The 22,464-nt window shown below is 41.7% G+C and overlaps 1 non-coding gene across 1 annotated transcript; it reads left to right on the forward strand.

Moving 5' to 3' along the window:
- The first annotated feature begins 8,998 nt into the window (after positions 1 to 8,998).
- Positions 8,999 to 9,070, forward strand: TRNAS-GGA (transfer RNA serine (anticodon GGA)). Its single transcript has one exon. It is a non-coding gene; the product is annotated as a tRNA-Ser (tRNA).
- Positions 9,071 to 22,464: the final 13,394 nt, after the last annotated feature.

A 22,464-nucleotide genomic window follows, 5' to 3' on the forward strand; every position in this document is an offset into this window, starting at 1 on the left:
ACTTCACTTATATTTTCGGTGATAACTAGGTAAAAACTATTTATTGCATAGATTTTGTGTAGTTACTCCCACTTCATTCAAAGTGGTTTTTAAATAATTTTCTTTTTTAAACTTTTTTACATCTATCACAAGAATCTAGAGCTCAATTACAGCTATGCTTCCCTTAAGTAAATGTGAAAATAAATAAGTGAATAAATAATCTTTCCTTGCCTAGTCCTGACTTCCTTGTTAAAGAATTCTCATCCTTCAGTTTTGAGGAGAACATAAAATCCTCTTTCCCTTTTCCCCAGATAATTCTCTATTTCTCTTTCTATCAATATAAGCAGGAGTAGCTCTTGAGAAAAAAGCAGTTAAAATGTAGTCGACTCTCCTACTATTCACCAACATCCAGTGCCCTACACATCTAGGCCCACGGGAGGGTCACACTTCTCAATTCCCTTGCATTTGAGTGAGGCCATGTGACTGATTCCAGCCAGCGGGTAGAGGGTCAGTTCCTTAGCTGAGTATTTCATTGCCAACACCAGACAGTTCAAAGGAGTCTTCTCCCACCACAGTAGCAACAACAGCCTGTGTAAAGATGGCTCTGCCATTGCTTTGGACTCTAGAGACACTTGGATGAACAGAGCCATGAGCCAAGACCCAGCTAACACACTTTGGAGAATGGCATAAGCTTTACTGTTTTAACCACTGAAATTTTGGGAGAGTTAGTTAGCACAATATAACCTAAGCTATTCTAACTAACACAGAGAGAACAATTAACAATAATTCTAATAAAACAACTAACTATATCTCTAATACAAGCTGATATGGATTTGCTGTATACCATGTGTCAGACACTTAAAGCTACCCTGTAAGAGAGTTATTAATATGATTCCTATTTTATAGATGAGGCAACTGAGATCCTGACAGATTAAATAACAAGATTACCCAACTAAGCATTATTAGAAGGAGAATATGATGTTAAATAGATTTACTCCCCAGTCTAACTATTCACCAGAGTGACATTCTACTAACTGCCCAAACTCTACCCTCTAAGATTTCATCAATGTGCTCCAGGAAAAATAATGTTCTGGGCTATAGCTCCAAGAGTTCCATCTTCTAGTCAGCAATTGCAGATGAGAAATATTTAACTGCAAAACAGTTTTCTACTCCCCTAATAAAACTATTTAAAAGTTTCAAAGCTGAACAAATATTTAGGGAATATCTATTATGAATTAGGCATTCTATTAGGTTGACTTTACATATGCTTTTAAATTATTCCTCCCCAAAATCTTTTCCACTTATAATACTATTGCCCCTTCTTTATAGAAAGAAATTAAGGGCCAGGGAATATATGCATGTAATATGCTCAAGATCATCCAGCTTGGAGACGGCAGAGGAAGAACTCAAATTCTGTTCTGCCTTAAAACTCCAGGCTTTTTCTATTAGGAGAGAAATGATGCGTGTAAACAGTAAATGAAGCAGAGCTGATTCTTCTAGGATGGATTGAGCCTTGAACACAGTTGGCTCAGAGGACTGAGACTCTCTGCCAGCGTGGTTGGACCGTATCTCATCCTGCTGGTTCAGTGTTGGCTGTGTGCAGGCTGGTGACCCGACAGCCCTGAACTGGGAACGACTCTCCTTGGAGCCCTTACAGGCCAAGTGCAGAATGGATTTCCAAATATGCCTGAAACATCACTGCAAAAGCTGCAGACACGCCAGCTGACCTGACTTTCAGCTATTCTAAAGGTTTCCTCTGGAACACCCTCCAGTGAGCACCAGGGTTTTGATTACCTACAACTTGTTGTCTTCTGTACCAGTCTGATCTCTCTTTCAGCCCATGGTCTGACATCTGTCTTTCACTGGGTCCTTCACTGTAACCCTTCCACCTTTGTACTTCCAAATACCAATTTTAAAAACGCATTAAGTAGACATTTTCAGACTTTACCCTTTAATAATAATACTGACAACCTGCCAAATTGGCACTATTAACTCCTCTCCACTACAATTCAGATTTGAATTCAGTGTGAACACAAGATTGCCCCAGCAGCAGCAGGAAAACAAGGAACACTTGATTCCTGTTATACCCAGTCTTAAACATATTAATATTTGGCCAGTAAAATTCCTCAGCAAGTTGGCAGTGCCTTGCTCCAGATGTGATAACAGTATTTTTTTTTTTTTTTTTTATCGTAGTACAAATAAGTGAAAAGCCCTGCCTTGTACTTACTCTGAACTTTGAAGTTTCTTTATGGAATGTCTTGAGTTCCTGATGCCTCTCTCTATGTGAAAACCTTTCCTTTTGCTTCTTTACACACTGCTTGTCAAAGGTTAAGACTAATTGTAACCCTGTCTTTGTTTTTGAAGCTAAATCAATCAAAAGTGTCAATGTCCTTAGCAAACAGACTTGTGGTTGCCAAGAGGGAGGGGGTGAGGGAAGGGATGGATGTGGAGTTTGGGGTTAACAGATGCAAGCTATCATATATAGAATGGATAAGCAACAGGGTCTTTCTGGATAGCTCAGGGGACTATATTCAGTATCCTGTAACAAACCAAAATGGAAAAAGAAGCTAAAAAAGAACATCAGTTCAGTTCAGTTCAGTTGCTCAGTTGTGTCTGACTCTCGAGACCCCATGGACTGCAGCACGCCAGGCCTCCCTGTCCATCACCAACTCCCGGAGTTTACCCAAACTCATGTCCATCGAGTCAGTGATGTCATCCAACCATCTCATCCTCTGTCGTCCCCTTCTCCTACCCTCAATCTTTCCCAGCATCAGGGTCCTTTCCAGTGACTCAGCTCTTCACATCAGGTGGCCAAAGTATTGGAGTTTCAGCTTCAACATCAGTCTTTTCAATGAATATTCAGGACTGATCTCCTTTAGGATGGACTGGTTGGATCTCCTTGCAGTCCAAGGGACTCTCAAGAGTCTTCTCCAACACCACGGTTCAAAAGCATCAATTCTTTGATGCTCAGCTTTCTTTATAGTCCAACTCTCAGATCCATACCTGACTACTGGAAAAACCATAAAGAGCATATATATATATGAATATATATGTATATATATGAATCACTTAACACTGTAAATCAACTATATTTCAATAAAAAATAAATAAAAGACACATCCTTCTAAAAAAGTGTTAAATTCTTTAAGATTCCTTCCATGAGTGGCATTTAGACTCTTCTTTGATACTTGCAGTTTATGGAGCTGAATTTTCCTGATGGAAGAATCTGAGCATTTTTGGCAAGAGGATCAATGTCCAATGTCTGTGTCATCTCTGTCTAAACTTTCTATCTCCAGAAGTCAGATGTAGGATTGCTAGAAGCAGCTTTTCCTGCCAGACTTCCAGCAGGAAGCTGTTTAGATGGTCATTATTATTTCCTTTCAAACTTTTTGATATCACTGGAGTCACAGATGTTTTAACAAGTAAAAATAATCAAATGTAACATACAGCATGGTAAATAAAACAAGAAAATTATATTAAAGTTTTACATCTCGTTAGCCCCAGAGACATGACGCCTACCTGAGAGAAGTCACTGGCTCTTCTTTGGATATAATTTCTTGAATTTATACATTTATGTTTGAGCCTATTTTTTCCCTTTCTTACATCACCCATCTCCCCCAATCTCCCCTCCACCACCAGCCCTACATGCAGACAACAAAATCAAAGTAAAGAAAGAATTTAATTGCAAAAATGGCAGTACTTCCTAATAGTAATTTCGGCTTTTCTTAGCGCTTCACTTAAAATCAAACTGTTTTCAAGTGAAAATGTATGAGGCTGAAATAGTGAAGGAAACAAAGTCCTAAACCCCAGAAAATTTGTCCCCGATTAAAATACAAACGTGACATTTCATCTTCTAGTTCAGTACCTTTAAAATGTGGTAGAACATCAATGTCCCCTGAGATTGTAAAAAATATTTTTCAGTCTCTTCAATCGCTATTCCCCTTTCTCCACCTCACACACAGGCATGCGTGTATGCGTGCACACACACACAGTCATACCCACTTACACATACACTTGGAGTTTTGTGGCAAATGAGTGTGGCTAAAGAAGTCTGAGAAGCTGGTGCTCCTGGTGATTCATAATGTGTCTAAGCATCTTAGAACCTCTACAAAGTTGTCTGGTAAGTGGCTTCTGTGATATTGTGTTGCAGGATCATTGTCCCAGGAATGCTGATTTTATTTGGGGGATTCATAGCTTCAGAAATGCCGGACTAGAAATATGAGTAAGAATCAAGCAGCAGATTTGCAGCAAGCGCTGGCCAAACTGGAGCCCTGCGGGGGCGTCACACAACCGTGGCCGGCGGTAAAGGGACGTGTCCGGGAGAAAGGCCTCAGTCTGAATCCGGCTTCACAACCTGCGTGTGTGTTCGTGGGCAGAGGACCTCACTTCCCTGCAGCTCTGATCCCTCATTTTATGAAAACCAGGGCTGTGAATACATACCTCATGGTGATATTGGGAGAGTTTGGCACACTCTGAGGGCCTGGAAGACTCCCGAAATAGAAATTCCCCAGGAATGTTATTAGACGTATCAAAGTCTCAATGCATAATGTTCTCTATCATGTGTTAGTAAATGGTTCTAGAAATGTCAACCAAATCAACTTCCTCCTTGTTTGCTGGTAATTACAGGTTCACCGAGTCTTTTTTTTCTTTTGGATCCAAGCAGGTAGCCTCCCTGAGTAACACTGGCGTGAGTTCACAACTAGAAGCAAATGTAAAGAAGAATGAGTCAGCTTTTCTCAGCCCATGAGAATTATCAACACCAGTATAGTTCTGAAGGCATCAGGGAAAGAAAGGGCATCTCTTTATCTTGCTGCTTTTCCTGTTAATATTGACTGTGATAACATGACTGAGGGAAAGAAAGGGCATCTCTTTATCTTGCTGCTTTTCCTGTTAATACTGACTGTGATAGCATGACTGTAACATTCATTCTTTATTACTCTTGTGCCTCTGAAGTTCATATCATTGATAAATAAAACAAAATATAAGTGTGCTATTTTTCCTTTTCACATATAAATACTCTGATGCATGGAAATGTACCATAAAATTGCAGTAAGAAAAGCAACTCTAGCATGCCTATAAAGAGACGTCATGAAGGGGAAAGGAAAAAAAGGAGAAGAGACAGTGCTGGCCACTGCCCCTGACACGAGTTGGGTCCTGTTTGAGATTGACGTGTACACGCCGCTCTATACAGGAACCTACTGCATAGCACAGGGAGCTCTGCTCAATGTTCTGTCACAACCTACACGAGAGAAGAATTTGAAAGAGAATAAATACATCTACGTAAAAAAATAAACTGTATTTTGTTTAAAAAAATAAACGAATTGAGTCCTATCTCTGAATGGAATACTGTGATATGAGCTAAAGCAGAAACATGGGTTTGGACTGACAGTTGATTTTTCAGAAGATGGTATCTGAAGCAAATGATGAAGCAAATACCCTTCCTTATGCTTGATGTGGGCATCACACAGCATTTTTGTTTTCTGATGTCTTTTTTGGCCATGATGCGAAGTTTGTGGGATCGCGGTTCTCTGACCAGGAAGCAAACTCAGCAGTAGTAAGAGTGAGGAGTCCTAAGCACTTGACCACCAGGAGAGTCCCTTGGTAATCCTTTAGATACCATGTCACAAGAGTGCTTGTCTGATGTTTCAAATACTCTTGGAATTGGTGAGTTTTGAAAGTAAATGGATATGAATTGTGTCATAACCAGCATACCATTAAATGAGAATTATCTCAGGAAATTCCTGTAAAGTTGCACTGATATTTTTGTCACCCAGATTTTCTTCCCTGAAAAATCCTTCATTGCTGTGGCCCACCATTGCCAGGAAAGACAGTCTTGAAGATATGAAGTATCGGTTCCTAAAAAAGTTGAGAAGACAAAAACAACTCTGCTTTATTCAATTGTTTAAAGAAAAAACAAACAAGAACACACAGATATTTTCTGAGATTCTTCTATATATCAGATATTATGGTGGGCTGAAGTATTAGAGAAATAAGGCATGCGTGCGTGCATGCCAAGGTGCTTCAATCATGTCAACTCTTCGTGACCCCATGGACTGTAACCCTTCAGACTCCTCTGTCCATGGGATTCTCCAGGCAAGAATACCGGAGCGGGTTGCCACGCCCTTCTCCAGGGGATCTTCCCGACCCAGGGATCAAACCCATGTCTCTCACATCGCCTGCACTGGCAGGGGGATTGTTTACCACTAGCACCACCTGGGAAGCCCTGAAATAAGCCACATACACATTAATTCATTCAATGGACGTTGAGTGCCCGCCACATTCCACACTCTAGATTAGTTTCTAGTTGGCTAGTGGCAGGGCGGGGGTGGGGAACGTGATCAGTATAAGTAAATTGCAGACAAATTAGAGAAGGATGAGGGATACATGCTAAGGATAAGATGCAATGTTGAGAAATGAAGGGTGGGAGAAGGGAGCTGAAACAGTAGACAGGGTGGTCAGGGAAGGTCTCACTGAGAAAATGTGCTTTATGTAAAGATTCTAGGAAGTGAGGAAGTGAGTCCTGTGGAAACCTAGGAAATGAGCATCCAGACAGAGGAATCAGCAAGTGCTGGGCGTCTAAGCAAAAAGTGTGCCTGGCACATTGGAGGAAGAGTTGGAGGCGGGTGGCTGAACAGGGTGGAGGAGGCGCAGGAGATGTGATCACAGGAGGAATGGAGAACCAGGTCATGAGGGTCCTGCTTGCTCTTAGAACAGCTCAGGCTCTCACTCTGAGACAGAAAGTCATTAAGGGCTTTGTGTTTGTTTAGTTTAGTTTTTAATTTTATTCTTTAGCCTTACCGCATAGCTTACCAGATCTCAGCTCCCTGACCAGGAATGGAACCTGGGCCTTTGGCAGTGAAAATCTGCAGTCCTAGCCACTGGACCACCAGGGAATTTTTTGGCTTCCATTTTAACAGTATTACTTTGGCTGCTGTGTAGTGATGAGAGAGAGGGGAGAAGGTGGAAGCAGGCAAACCATTTAGGAGGCTGCAGAAATAATCCAGATGAGAGATGATGTGTCTTGGAATAGAGTTAGGATGGGTAAGAAGTGATCAGTTTCTGGGTACGCTTCGAAAGTGCATCCGAAAGGAGGTTTTTGGTGGATTAATTGTGGAAAAGAGAAATGCCGAAGACTCCTCTGGAACTTTCAGGTTGAGCGAAGCGTGAGATGAAGTACACTGAGACGTTGGCATCTTAGTGATGTTAGGTTCGGGCTGCCTGTTAGACAGCCAGGTGGTCATGGACACAGGAGCTGGGAGTTCAGGGAAGGAGTCTAAGCTGGAGATACAAATTTGGCAATTGTCAGCATAGAGACAGCAAGAGTCAGACATGACTGAGTGACTTCACTTTCACTTTCCACTTTCATGAATTGGAGAAGGAAATGGCAACCCACTCCAGTGTTCTTGCCTGGAGAATCCCATGGACGGAGAAGCCTGGTAGGCTGCAGTCCATGGGGTCACACAGAGTCGGACACGACTGAAGCGACTTGGCGGCAGCAGCAGCAGCAGCATAGAGATGGCGTTTAAAGTAATGCAACTGGATGAAATCATCTAGGGAATAAATTTTTTGTATAAAAGAGGAAGGATCCAATGGGTGAGCCTGGGATCTCTTTCAAGTTTAGAGGTGTGGAGAATTGGAGAAAGCAGCAAAAGTGAATGAGAAAGAATAATCTGTGAGGTAGCAGGAAAATCAAAATAGGAATAAAGCAAAATGTAGAAATTGCTCTGACAGAGAGGGAGAGAGAGAGATCTCAAAGTGCGAACTCAGTCAAATGCAACTTAAAGGTCAAGGAGAGATGAGGACTCATAATTGACCCCTGCATTTAGCAACACGGTGACCTGGAAGCACATATAAAAGAGAAATAATAGTGGAGCAGAGCTCAAGTGCCAGTGTGTGGTTTGAATCCTGTACACGAGGCTGACCTAGAAAGCACAGATTTCTGGACTCCATTCCCAACGAATTGACCCTCAAAGTCTAGGATGGTGCTTGGGAACATTTATTTTGAACATTTTCCATTTCTCCCAGATGACCAGCCAGATTTGGAATCCTGCAGGTGATTCACAGTCAGGAGAGCAGAGAAATATTACTTGGAGCAGAAATTTTAAGCTGAAGAGGCAAAGAGAAGCTAGGAAACCTTGTTGCAATGCAGCCAAGTGATGGTAATGAATACGGGAAAGGAGCCCAAACTGCTTAAATGAGGGGCAGATGTATTCAGAAAAGGAGACTGAAGCTGACTGCTGCCAGCCTGGCAAGTCCTGCTAAGGCTGTGTAAGTAACAGAGTCACAGTGCACTTCTGAGCCGGAATGGACATAATAAACGTGATGTTTGTGAGTATTACCTATTACCTGCGGTGATGTTTTTTAAAGAAGGGAATTTGAAAGTGATCCATTGTAAAGTTTCTCTTTAAACTTAGGTAGTCAGCATTTTGGTTTTAGGCTCCTTTGTGAGCCTCGGTTTTAGGGTCTCCTAGACTTCACTTTCACTTTTCACTTTTATGCATTGGAGAAGGAAATGGCAACCCACTCCAGTGTTCTTGCCTGGAGAATCCCAGGGACGGGGGAGCCTGGTGGGCTGCCGTCTATGGGGTCCTACAGAGTTGGACACAACTGAAGCGACTTAGCAGCAGCAGCAGCAGCAGTCCTAAATTAGTTTCCAGCCACTGTCACCTCTTTGTGATTTCTATTGCCATTCTATCTCCTGCCTTTATTTATACTTTTCTTGAACAGTGATTCTCAATCAGTAAGCTCTAATATTCTTACAAGTGCACACATTTTGACCAATACATAGTACTTATTTTATTGTGACTGATTTTAAATACCATGACAACTACATTTGTCGGGCAGAATGTAGCACTGAGGAATCTTACGCTGGAATATAATGTAGAGAAACTCAGAGGTAAGAGTAGGGGAACTATATGATTAATCGTTAGCCCAAGAATGCTTCTGAGAGGAATAAGTGCCACCGATAATTACACCAGGACAAGAGGCACAAACTGGACTATTCAGGTAAACTAGGGCTTCCCTGGTGGCTCAGAGGTTAAAGCGTCTGCCTGGAATGTAGGAGACCCAGGTTCAATCCCTGGGTTGGGAAGATTCCCTGGAGAAGGAAATGGCAACCCACTCCAGTACTCTTACCTGGAGAATCCCATGGAGGGAGGAGCCTGGTAGGCTACAGTCCATGGGGTCGCAAAGAGTGAACACAAAGAGAATGTATACATCTAACGTGGAATGTGGACATCTACACATCTGACTTTCTTGCACAATTCCCTAAAAATGATTACTCAGAACAGTTTCTCTGAAGGTTTGTTAAAAATAATTAAAAATTAGAGACATAAACTGTGTTCTAACACTTCCATTAACTTCTAGGAAACTCTCCTTAGGTTGCATTTCCTTTGTCTTCAAGTACCTTCTGGTATCTCAAAACACGAAGAAGAAAATGTCAGCATGACCCTGACAACATTTTTCTTAAAACTTTACCACGTGGTGTTGAACCTAATGATAGATTTTCAATCCATTCTGTTTGCCAGTCTCACAGTATTCAGCGATCTCTCCTTCTGGAAACATGCCCTACCGCCCATCATCTTTTTTTATTGGAAACATTACAATTTCCTCCTGTGTAAATGGTCTAGAAGTGCTTCACTGATGCTTTTTTCTCCTCCTTTTCCAAAGTTGTCTGTATTGCTTAAGGGTAATTCTCAATGCATCCTTATGCCCTTTCTTTTCTAAGTTGTTTTCACCTGACCCTAGAGTCCAATATCAATCATGCCCATGACCCCAAATCTTATACTAACTTTTTTCATCTCTCTCTCAGTTGCTGGATTTCTCACTGTATCTCAATTTCAGCTTATTTCCAGCAAAACTCATCACTTCTTTCTCATGATCAGTCCCCACGTCTGACTTTCTTGCACAATTCCATAAAAAGGTTGACTGATGGATACTTTGTTACAGAACAGCACAGCTTTCACACACCCACACTGCTTTTCCAATGCTTGACAGCAATAGTCATCAGCAATTTTTCATTTTATGATTCTGCCTCAGGAATCTCAGCAGTGCAGTTAATTCATATAACCAAGCCCAAGGCGTGGGCAGTGCAAAACTTGGGCAGCCTCCCTACTTAGGGGCAAAGATTGACTCTATAATGCTTCCAGTAAGGAGTTGCTGAGCAGAATGTGTGACTCGCAGGCCAGCTTATCCCCAAGAGAAAAAGGAGGGAAGGGAGAGGGTCAGACTCCACTTGTCCAGTTTTTCTTCCAAAACTCATAAAATTAAGTCAAAGATGCCAGGAGTGTAATGGAAATGACACTTCCCTTACACAAAAAGAAAAACACAGGTGGAAAGTACTCAGCTCCACCCCCGCCTCCACCAGTAGTCCCATTCTTTAAAACTACGTGGGCAGCGAGTATCAGGGTGGAGTCATCGAATCGATCACAGAACCCAGCAGTAAATGAGAGTAATGAAGTACCCTACATTTGAAAATAAAACCCATCCTCAAACCGTCCTCCACAGTGGCTGCATCAACTTACATTCCCACCAACAGGGCAAGAGGCTTGTCTTTTCTCCACACCCTCTCCAGAATTTATTGTTTGTAGATTTTGATGATGGGCATTCTGATGGTGTGAGGTGATGCCTCGTTGCAGTTTTGATTTGCATTTCTCTAAAAATGAGCGATGTTGAGCATCTTTTCATGTGTTTCTTAGCCATCTGCGTCTTTGGACATCTTTGGAGAGATGTCTATTTAGATCTTCTGTCCATTTTTTGAGTTGAGTTGTTTGTTTTTTCTGGTGTTGAGTGTCATGAGTTGCTTGCATATTTTGGAAATTAATCCTTGTCAGTTTTTTGCTATTATTTTCTCCTATTCTGAAGGTTGTCTTTTCACCTTGTTTATAGTTTCCTTTGCTGTGAAAAGCTTTTAAGTTTAATTAGGTCCCATTTGCTTATTTTTGTTTTTATTTCTATTACTCTAGGAGGTGGGTCATAGAGGATATTTCTGTGCTTTATGTCATAGAGTATCCTGCCTATGTTTTTCTCTAAGAGATTTATAGTTTCTGGTCTTACATTTATGTTTTTATCCCATTTTGGGTTTATTTTTGTGTTTGGTGTTAGGAAGTGTTCTATTGTCATTCTTTTACATGTAAGAATAAAACTGCTATATGAGCCAACAATCCAACTACTGGACATACACCCCGAGAAAGCCGTAATTGAAAAAGACGCAAGTACCACGTTGTTTACTGAAGCACCATTTACAATAGCTACTGCATGGTGGCAACCTAGATGTCCATTGACAGGTGAATGGATAAAGAAGCGGAATATTACGCATCCACAAGAAGGAACACAGTGGAGTCAGTTCTAATGAAATGGATGAAACTACAGCCTATTATACAGAGTGAAGACAGACAGAAAGAGAAAAACAAATATCGTAAATCAATGATCAATGTATATGTATGGAATCTAGAAAGATGGTCCTGGTGAACCTGTTTGCAGGCAGCAACAGAGATGCAGACATAGAGAACAGGCTTGTGGACACAGTGGGGAAGGAGATGGTGGGCGGATGAAGAGATGACATGGAAACATGTAGCTGTGGCTGCTGCTGCTGCATATGCAAAACAGAGAGCCAGTGGGAATTTGCCGTGTGACTTAGGAAGCTCTAAATGGTGTTTAGTGACAACCTAGAGGGGTGGGATGGGGTGGCGGGGAGGTTCAAGAGGGAGGTGACCTGTGAGCCCATGGCTGATTCGTGATGTATGACAGCAACCAGCACAAAGTTGTAAAGCAACTGTCCTTCACTTGTTGTTGTTCAGCCACCCAGTCACGTCTGCCTCCTCGCAACGCCACGGATGCAGCTGCCAGGCTTCCCTGTCCTTCGCTATCTCCCAGAGTTCACTCAAACTCATGCCCGCTGAGTTGATGATACCCTCCAACCATCTCAACCCATGTGTCCCCCTTCTCCTCCGGTCTTCAATCTTTCCCAGCATTAGGGTCTTTTCCAATGAGTCAGCTCTTCACATTAGGTGGCCAAAATAAATAAATTTTAAAAAAAATCTCATTTTCAGATTGCCAAAGGGAATTAAAATCCAAAGATTAAATCCCCAGAATTCAAAGTACAAAGCATCAAGTCTACAATCAAATCTTCTTGTCCTGTGGATTAAGTTCACAGGAACTAAAGTACAAAATTCATTAACCATCCCAACTTCCAGTTCTGTTCAGTCTCAGCCAGATGGTTCTTGATGCCTAGGAATTGCTGTGATTGCTTCAGTAGCTACAGGCAACTCTGTCTCAAGCCAAGTTCCTCATGTTTCACTTGAGAGTCCCAAAAGATTATCTGAGAACTGGCCTTACCAAATGACCAAATTTAGAAAACAAACCAGTCTTCAGGACCCTGGGCCAGTTATTTTGAGCAAAGATTTTTTCCCTGGAACCTGGGGAAAACCCACTGTATTCAGTGTTGTCAAAGATCCTAACAGGTATTCATGACATCGGTGTGAGAGAGGACAGATGACAAAAAATGTGATTTCTGCTTTGCCAGGATGCTAGTTACTCCAGAGCCAGTGGCTCAAAATCTATGATTGAATTTAAATTCATCTGGGAAATAGTACTCAGTAAATTTGATTTGACGTCATGTATTATTGTACCTTGGAGGTAAATTCGACTATATTTATTCTTAATTTTCTTCTGGAGGCTAACATATTTAGACATTGCTGCTTTCTTGCAAGCTTTCGAAATCAGCAATTGTGGTAACATCAGCTACTAGGTGTTATTGAGGCGTGCTCCAGTCTCTTGAAAAGCTCTCGATTTCCATTGAACCCATAGTTTTATTGCTCAACTCCTGAAGGAAATGGAGGGCCTACTCCGTGACTTGAAATCACTTCTCTAGTAAGCAGGCGTGCTCAGGTCTGAGCCACAGTGGCTGTTTCTACTGCCTCTTCTTTTGGAATCGCTTCAGCCTTAAAACTCTGCCCCAAGCATGTTTAACCAACCAATTTACAAGTAACCAATTCATATGTAACCGACCAATTCAGAGCCAACTTGAAACTGCATGTGCTTCTGGAGTTAATTCTTGAGTGTGGGCAAGCCTCATTAACTCAAGAACTGCCTCTTTCAGATGTAAAAGCAAAATGAGGTTTGGGACAGCTAATCCAGTGCTACCTAAATTAAGTGTTAGTCCCTCAATTGTGTCTGTCTGTTTGAGACTCTATGGACTATGTAGCCCTCCAGGCTCCTCTGTCCATGGAATTCTCCAGGCAAAAATACTGGAGTAGGTTGCCATTCCCTTCTGCAGGGGATCTTCCTAACGCAGGGCTCGAACCTGGGTCTCCTGCAAGGCGGGGAGATTCTTTACTGTCTGAGCCACCAGGGAAGCCCTAACTGGCCCTGATTAGAAGCAGAGGCCAACAATTGACGGTCCACAGTTGTTTTCATAAACATGTTCCTTCATTTGTGTGTTGTCTATGGCTCTTTTGCAGTATGACAGCAGAGCTGAGTTCTTGTGAAAAGCCCCTAGTGCTCTAGTATACAAGAAACTCATCCTTTTGCAGCAAGGAACAGTGCATGGAATTCTATCCCCCAGTGCATAGAAGGTCTAATCTCACTGACAGGGTTCAAGGCTAAGGACAGCCACATGTATTCTCAGTTCACCACAGGCAGCCTCACACAACCAATTTCTGCTAAGCAAGCTCCTTGGTTGGCACATGACTGAGGTTTCCCAAGGCCTGAGGCTTTTCTGAGTCTTATCCCCCATTTTGTTAAGACTCGGTACAGACCTGCTTCTATAAAAAGAGTCACTCGCTGGTGGACAAGGCTGCTATAAAGTTTATAGCAATGAATCACCATGGTCAAAGTCCCATGGTCTGCACCTAAAGGCCTAGAGCTGTCTACATGGGTTGTTATAATTAAAAGTCCACTGTATAAAACTCAGTCTTTTATCCTTTAGAAGCCTCTACAAACCACCAAGGTCAACATGTCCTGTCTTCATATTCAAGTTCCAAGCCCCAAATCACAGGCCTTGCCCTTCAAAGCCTCACTTTCTATTATTTGACTTCTCAAAGCCACTGGCCAGTGAACACAATATCAAGGTGCCTGTTGGAAGCTAATAAAGAGCGCCCTATACCTGACTTGATTCCAGAACAAATTAAGAGCTAAGTAAGGAGTGAAACTGGGCTTCTCTGATACCTTGGTGGCAAAGAACCCTGCCAATATAGGAGGTTTTATCTCTGGGTCAGAAAGATTGCTTGGAGAAGGAAATGGCAACCCACTCCAGTATTCTTGCCTGGGAAATCCCATGGACAGAGGAGCCTGGCGGGCTACAGTCCTTGGGGTCACAAAATAGTCAGACATGGCTTAGTGATTAAACAGCAGCAACATGTAGAAGGTAAGAACTAAAAATAAAGAGAAAAGCAAGAACTGTAATTATCTTGGCTTATTCTTTTAGACTCTTCTATTCCTTATCCAATAACTGATGTAGAAAACCCAGGCAGGCCGGCGTGAATCCTCCTTCTCCACTGTCGGTCGTGTTACCTTTGGTTGGTCGTGTGCTCAGTCGTGTCTGACTCCTTGTGTCACCCGGGCTTGTTTGTTTTCCTCTTTGACCCCAGTTTCCTCATCCAAAAATGTGGATAACAATGTTCCTACCTCATTGGACTCACAAAGGTCTGTAAACCACTAAACATGCTGCCCATCCCATTGTAAACGCATTGGATTCAAAGATGTTTGTAAAACACTGAGCATCTTGCCTAACCATTGTAAATGCTCAGTTTATGATTCTTAAAAGGACAAAGGACGGTTGTCGTTTAGTCACTCAGTCGTGTCTGACTCTGCGACCTCACGGACTATAGCCTGCCAGGCTCCTCTGTCCGTGGAATTTTCCAGGCAAGAATACTGGAGTGGGTTGCCGTTTCCTTCTCCAAAGGATTTTCCCAACTCAGGGGTTGAACCCATGTCTCCTGCTTGGCAGGTGGATTCACTGAGCCACCTGGGGAGCCCCAGGGGACAGCTGTTCCTATGTTATCTGACATGCAAATAAACAATTGCTTCATTCCCTATTGTTCAGGTAACTGCTCTCTCTCTGAAACCAAATCATAATGTATTTATTAAGAGAGATTTTTCTTTTTGCTTTTATTTTAAAAAATCTTCTGGAGATTTTTAATAAAGACGCAAAAGTAAATGCTGTGTAAACTGGAGGACTAGATTGCTTTCAAGTATGTCGGTCTGAAATTCATGAGTCTTTATAGAATAAATGGCCTTTATTTTTACTTGGATATCATCAAAAAATACCCTATTCTGTTTTACTTTTAGTTCTGCTTTGTATGGAAAGATTATTAATGATTATACACAAGGTGTTAAATAACTCTGAATCATAAAATGAGGCAATTCTTTCTTAACTATCTTCCATTCCTTCTGATTATGTCAAGGAAAGATGTCTCAGGTTCAAGTAAAGAAGACTTTATCACCTTAGCAATCTTCTTTGTTAACAGAGAGGGCAGATCAAACTGTAATTGCTGCAGGAAACAGTATTGAGCAGAAGTTAAATAATACTGTATTGCTTTTATTGTGTGTATTTTTATGTTTAACTCCTGTTTTTGCTAAAGTGGCTACTAAAACATCATTTAAAAATTATTTAAATAAAATAATGAGCCATTTAAAGACAAGTATTTACTAAATAACGTCCCAATTGATATCCATATGCAAAAAAAGTATGACTGTAGCTACCAAATAGCCCCAAATTGGGAAAAGTCCCGAGAAAGTGGCCGGCCACTTCTCTTCCTTCAGACTGCAGGGGCTCTGAATGGTGAAATGAGAACCTCACTCACCCCTGTGCGGCTGGGAGGAGCTATCAGCAGGGTGACGACTCAAGGGGGCCACATTGGAAGGAGTGTTTACCTCACCTCCCACTCAGCCTGCCTTTTCCTCATGGGCTGCAAGCAACAGAAAAGGAGCTAGGAAAAAAAAAGGAGACTGGAGTAGGAATAAGAAGAATATTCATTCTCAGATGGTCTGGCCATGGCATATGTTTCCTAAGTGGGAGGAAAAAAGAGAGATTCTCTGATGAAAAAAAAGAGACAGCTGTAGTCTGAACACATCTCATATCATTTGAACCCAGCAATGAAAATATCTTAGTAGTTGAAGCTATTGGCTTATTCATGGGCTAGCTGGCATTTTGCCTTTCCTGTTTTAAGCAGGCCACTCTCCAGTATGAACAGGAGATAACATTTGCCACACTGGGCCTTATCTTGCTCTTTCTTTCTCCCTCTCCCTTTCTAATCTGTTTACTCCTCTAGATTCTCCTGAGATGATTTTACATTACCTCAAGAATATTTGCCTAAAGAATATAAAATAATTTCTTCATTAAGTTTAATAAAACATTCAACAGGCAAAGAACTTGAAAACGTGAATTAGAAAATTTTAGTCTTATAAAGATTACTCTTAGATGTCTACAATTTTGTCGTGCTAATATACTAAAAGCTGACTGGAATTTGATGTTTTGTGTGTGCCTTTTTTAACCGTGCCCTGCCGTCGAATGAACAAGCCTATGATTAATTATTTAATTCTTAGTATTCATTTACAAATTATCTCTATCAATGCTAAGATTTTGCATATGCTTACTGGAGCGTGAATATTTCTTAGTTAAGAGGAACTAAGAAGCCAGATATTGTACACAAAAAGTATTTTAGAGATGATCCAATTTGTCCAATTCATTTTATGAGTAGGCAAGCTGAGGTCCAGAGAGAGGAAATGAACTTGCAGGGTTATGCCACTAGCCACTGCCCAGAGGTAGGGAGGGACCTAGCCTGACCCCAGCCTTCCAGGTAAGGAACGCTGTTGCTGTGTACACCGTGTTGTTCATCTGTAATACATATATGACTAGTAACATTTGTTTTAATCTCCTGTAACATATCAATCTTGACAATCTTCTGAGTTCTTTAAAAAAATAGATAATTCTCTCAAATTAATCATACAAAGCCATCCATTACTCTTTTCTTAACATTTTATTAAACACTTCATATCCCCTTATGAGTCGTAAACCTAAACATGCACTTTCCATTCATGAAAGTGAAAGTGAAGTCGCTCAGTCGTGTCCGACTCTTTGCGACCCCATGGACTGTAGCCTACCAGGCTCCTCCATCCATGGGATTCTCCAGGCAAGAGTACTGGAGGGGGTTGCCATTTCCTTCTCCGGGGGATCTTCCCGACCGAGGGATCGAACCCGCGTTTCCCGAATCTCAGGCAGACGCTTTAACCTCTGAGCCACCAGCATCCTATAATTGAGATCACAGCTCTCACTGAAGCTTTCTCAAGAGTTAAGTCTTCCATTTCCCTTTTCAGGAGTTTGAACTTTAGGAAACTGTACCTCTTGTAGTTAGCTAGGGCGTCTATCCATCCTGTTTTCAGAGCAATGTCTTTTCTTTCATATTTGTTCCTTTGATAAATAATGTTGTGGCATTATTGCTGAAGGGAAGAGAGAATAAGATTTATCATCTAGGCTTAAAATGAAATATTTTGAGACATAGAACATAGTGTTTTAATCTGAAGAGTGATTTTCCATGTAGACACATACATCACTTTCCAAGATAATTTACGTATGCAAATGGTTGAGTAAGCTCACCCTTATATATACTACAGTGAAAGTGAAAGTTAGTTGCAAGTTGTGTCCAGCTTTTTGCGATTCCATGGACTGTAGCCCGCCAGGCTCCTCTGTCCTTGTAATTCTCCAGGCAAGAGTACTGGAGTGGGTTGCCATTTCCTTCTCCAGAGGAACTTCCAGACCCCAGGATTGAATCCAGGTCTCCTACATTGCAGGCAGATTTTTTACCAACTGAGGTGCTAGGGAAGCCCTAGTAGCTATATATACTAAAGATCTATATGTACACACATATAAATACATACACCAGTAATATCACATTAATGTACTAGTATCTCTATATTATGCTTCTGGACCATAGTTGTAAGGAGTATTCCAGGCAATGATCTAAACTGTAGCTAAATAGTCAATATAGTCAGCAAAACATTTAAGTAGTATCATTTATATAGGCCACATGTGATAAATCACCTATTGAAAATGATGTAAGAATCATATTACTCTCTCAGTTGCTAATAGAAGTTGCTTTTGTTGTTTGTTCCTTTTTTAATGAGTAAGAAAAAATATGAGAGAAAAGGAGTATAAAAATTTAGTCTGAAAGTTTTAGAAGTCTAAAATTAATTCATTTCTGATTTTCATATTAAATAAAACAAGAATCCTCCCTCTTAAAATACACATAAAATCAGGTACAAAAATGAGGGATTTCCCTGGTGACTCAGAGGTAAAAAAACATCCACCAGCAATGCAGGAGATGTGGGTTCCATCCCTGGGTCAGGAAGATCCATTGGAGGAGGAAATAGCAACCCAATCCAGTATTCTTGCCTGGAGAATCCCATGGACAGAGGAGTCTGACTGGCTGTAGTCCATGGGGTCGCAGAGTAGGACGCGACTGAAGGGACTCGGCGTGAACGGAAATGAGGAGAAGAAGAAAAAGACAATCTTTCTGCTAGAGAACAGAGGAAGGTTGGTGCCCTGGAGTCTAGTGTTCCCTAAAAAAAAAAAAAAAAAAAAACAGATAAATACCTATTGAGCGATATAAATCCTTTTAGCCACCACCCCAAAACATGAATGCACAGCTCTGCACAGCCTTGGGTTACCTTTATCAGTTCAGTTTTGATGTGATTAAACAGAGAATCTTAGTCTTACGTTTGATAGCTACAAAATCTTTAAAATAAAGGAAATTCTTTCCTCTAAATGCCCTGAAACCATAGACAACATTTTGTAGGAATGTACATTGGTGCATTTTTTTTTTTCTAGGATATTAGCTCACAGAATCCATTAAGGCTTCAAAGGGATTTTTGGCTAACAAAATTCAAGAACCACAATAAAGGGGTAATGAATTGGAATGGAATTTCAAGCACGTCGCAGCAGTTGGGGAAAGATTCTGGGTAGGCCTTCTCTTTCAACAACCTCAGATATGCAGATGACACCACTCTAATGGCAGAAAGTTGAAGAAGAACTAAAGAGCCTCTTGATGAAGGTGAAAGAGGAGAGTGAAAAAGCTGGCTTAAAACTCAACAGTAAAAAAATAACAAAACAAAACTAAGATCATGGTATCCACTCCCATCCCTTCATGGCAAATAGATGGGGAAAAAGTGTAAACAGTGACAGATTTTATTTTCTTGGGCTCCAAAATCACTGCAGATAGTGACTGCAGCCATGAAATTAAAAGGCTCTTGCTCCTTGGAAGAAAAGCTATCATAAAACTAGACAGCATATAAAAAGCAGAGGTATCACTTTGCAGACAAAGATCCACATAGTCAAAGCTATGGTTTTTCTTAGAGAAGGAATGGCAACCTATTCCAGTGTCTTTGCCTGGAGAAACCCATGGACAGAGGAGGCTGGCAGGCTACAGTCCATGGAGTCGAAAAGAGCTGGACACAACTAGATGACTAAGCAAGTGATTTTTCCAGTAGTCACGTACAGATGTGAGTCATTCAGTCATGTCTGACTCTTTGCGACCCCATGGACTATAGCCTACCAGGCTCCTGCATCCATGGAATTTTCCAGGCAAGAGTACTGGAGTGGGTTGCCATTTCCTTCTTCGGGGGATCTTCCTGATCTGAGGATCGAACCCAGATCTCCCGAATTGCAGGCAGACACTTTAACATCTGAGCCATCTGGGAAACCCAGGATGTGAGAGTTGGACCATAAAGAAAGCTGAGCACAAAATAACTAATGTTTTTGAATTCTGGTGCTGGAGAAGACTCTTGACGGTCCCTTGGACTGCAAGGAGATCAAATGGGTTAGTCCTACTCATTTAGCTACCAGGGCTTCCCTATTCAATCAACTCTGAATATTCATTGGAAGGACTGATGCTGAAGCTGAAGGCCCAATACTTTGGCCAGCTGATGTGAAGAGCTGACTCGCTGGAAAAGACCCTGATGCTGAAGAGATTTGAGGGCAGGAGAATAAGGGGGCAATAGAGGATTGGGTGGTTGGATGGCATCATCGACTCAATGGATGTGAATTTGAGCAAGCTCCATTAGATAGTGAAGGACAGGGGAGCCCGGTGTGCTGCAGTCCATGGGGTCACAAAGAGTTGGACACAACTTAGTGACTGAACAACAAGGCTTCTCCTTCCCGTCAAAAAGGGTACATACTATATGACTGCATTTATAGAAAATTCTAGAAAATTTCATGTTAAACTAGAGTGACTAAAAGCAAATTACTGTTTGCCTGAAGTCTGGGAGCAGGGGATAGGATGGGAAGATGGATGGTATGTGTTTTGCAGCTTTTCCCTCTTTAAATCTTAGCTTTTTCCACTGAGTGATTTCTTATTTTAAGAAGATGGATCATCCCTGATGTTCTTTCTTAGGGACTGGTGATGGAGACAGAAGGTTGGCTGACCTTAGAATGTTCCTTTTAGTTCTTTCTATCTAATACACCACTCTAACGGCAGAAAGCAAAGAGGAACTAAAGGGCTTCTTGATGAGGGTGAAGGAGGAGAGTGAAAAATATGGCTTAACATTAAATATTAAAAAAACCAAGATCATGGCATCCAGCCCTATTTTGGCATGGCCAATAGAAAGGGAACATGGAAGTAGTGATAGATTTCCTCTTCTTGGGCTCCAAAATTACAGCGGACAGTGACTGCAGCCACGAAATCAAAAGCGATGGCAAACCTAGACAGTGTGTCGGAAAGCAGAGACATTCCTCTCCTGACAAAGTCTGTATAGTCAAGGCTATGGCCTTCCCAGTGGTCACATACAGTTGTGAGAGCTGGACTGTAAAGAAGGCAGAGCACCAAAGGACTGATGCCTTTGAACTGCAGGGTTGGAGAAGACTCCAAAAGTCCCTTGGACAGCAAGGAGATGAAACTGAAGAAGGAATTCATAGGGCCTGGACTCCATCTTAGGCCTGTTCGTGCTGATCATGCTCTGCCACCTTTCCAATGGACTCTGAACTCTGTATTTAGTGCCCATGAAAACAACAACAGGCGGATAAGACCCCCTCAAGACAGGGGAACCTTGAAGATCGTACCTAGGTTACTCATCGCCTAAGAGAAAACATACACTAATCACCCCTTCCTCCAGACAGGCCATAAATTTTTCTGTATCCATCAGAGTGTAACCTTGGGTTTATTGATTATTGGCTGATTGTTTGACTGTTTGAGCACATGAGCACATAGCACGTGGATGATGGGGTGACTGGGATTGTATTTTCCTTGGTTGATGTAAGTCTCAAGGAATTTGGAGTGGTGGGTTCAGACACGTACGCATGGGGTATAAAAGACTTTCACAAATGCTGGTCGGGGTCCTTGGCCAAGAGGAGACTCTGCCTTGGGCTTGTTGGTGTAATAAACTGCACTCCACTATCTGCATTGTCCTTCTGAGTGAGTTTGTTTCCTGGAACGCGTGGCTACAACAAAACCAGTCAATCTTAAGGGAGATCAACCCTGAATATTCCCTGGAAGGACTGATGCTGAAGCTGAAGCTCCAGTATTTTGATCCTCTGATGCTCACAGCTGACTCATTGGAAAAGTCCCTGATGCTGGGAAAGATTGAGGGCTGAAGAAGAGGGAGTCAAAGGATGAGATGGCTGGAGGCATCACCGATGCAATGAACATGAACTTGGGCAAACTCTGGGAGATGGTGAGGGACAGGAAGGCCTGGCATGCTGCAGACCATGGGCTCACAAAGAGTCAGACGCGACTGGGTGACTGAGCAACAACAGCAACTTCATATACATAGTAGATTTTAGTACCGTGATCTTTTCCTACCAAGTGTTATGGTTGTCTTCCTGTCTCAAGGCTGACATCCATCTTCAGCCCTCTGGCTCTGCTTCTGGGACAACTTGGCAAAGAGACTTTATTCTTCCACTCATTATTATGCAGTTGCTAACTAACTTGCCTTTTTTTTTTTTTTTTTTAACTTGCTTTTCCTGCAAAGTAACCATTGATGCTGTGTAGAGCTGTTCATGAAGCAACTTTCGATTATCGGTGAGAACTATAAAGGGGCATGTCATAACGAACACTGAAATAATAAAAAAGATGGCAACAGTTTCTATCTACTGTCTTTCTCTTATGTATTGGGGGTTCTGCTTTAAAAACACTATCTGCTTTGATGCTTGCAAAGCTTCTGTAATAAACATTATGCTCCATATTATACAGATTTAAAAAAAATGAGTACTCAGAAAAGCTGAGCAAATTTCCCAATGTGCAATTGCTAGGCAAGAAGAGGGAAGCTGAACAAAGTAGGGTAGGGCAGTCAAGAGTCAGTGCTTCCTTCACCCCAGCTTACTGACTCTTTTGATAACAACAAATGCATGACACATTAATTACAGTATTATTTGTCCACAAGATTAACTCTGATTGAAAAATTACTTGATTTAAATTGCCTCTCACATTTCATCCATGGTGGAATCCAGTTGCCAAGAGTATGAGAAGAGGCAACAAAAGCTGGGGTAATCCACCA

The sequence above is a fragment of the Bos indicus genome, chromosome 14 (assembly GCF_029378745.1).
Source record: "Bos indicus isolate NIAB-ARS_2022 breed Sahiwal x Tharparkar chromosome 14, NIAB-ARS_B.indTharparkar_mat_pri_1.0, whole genome shotgun sequence".
Classification (NCBI taxonomy): Eukaryota; Metazoa; Chordata; class Mammalia; order Artiodactyla; family Bovidae; genus Bos; species Bos indicus.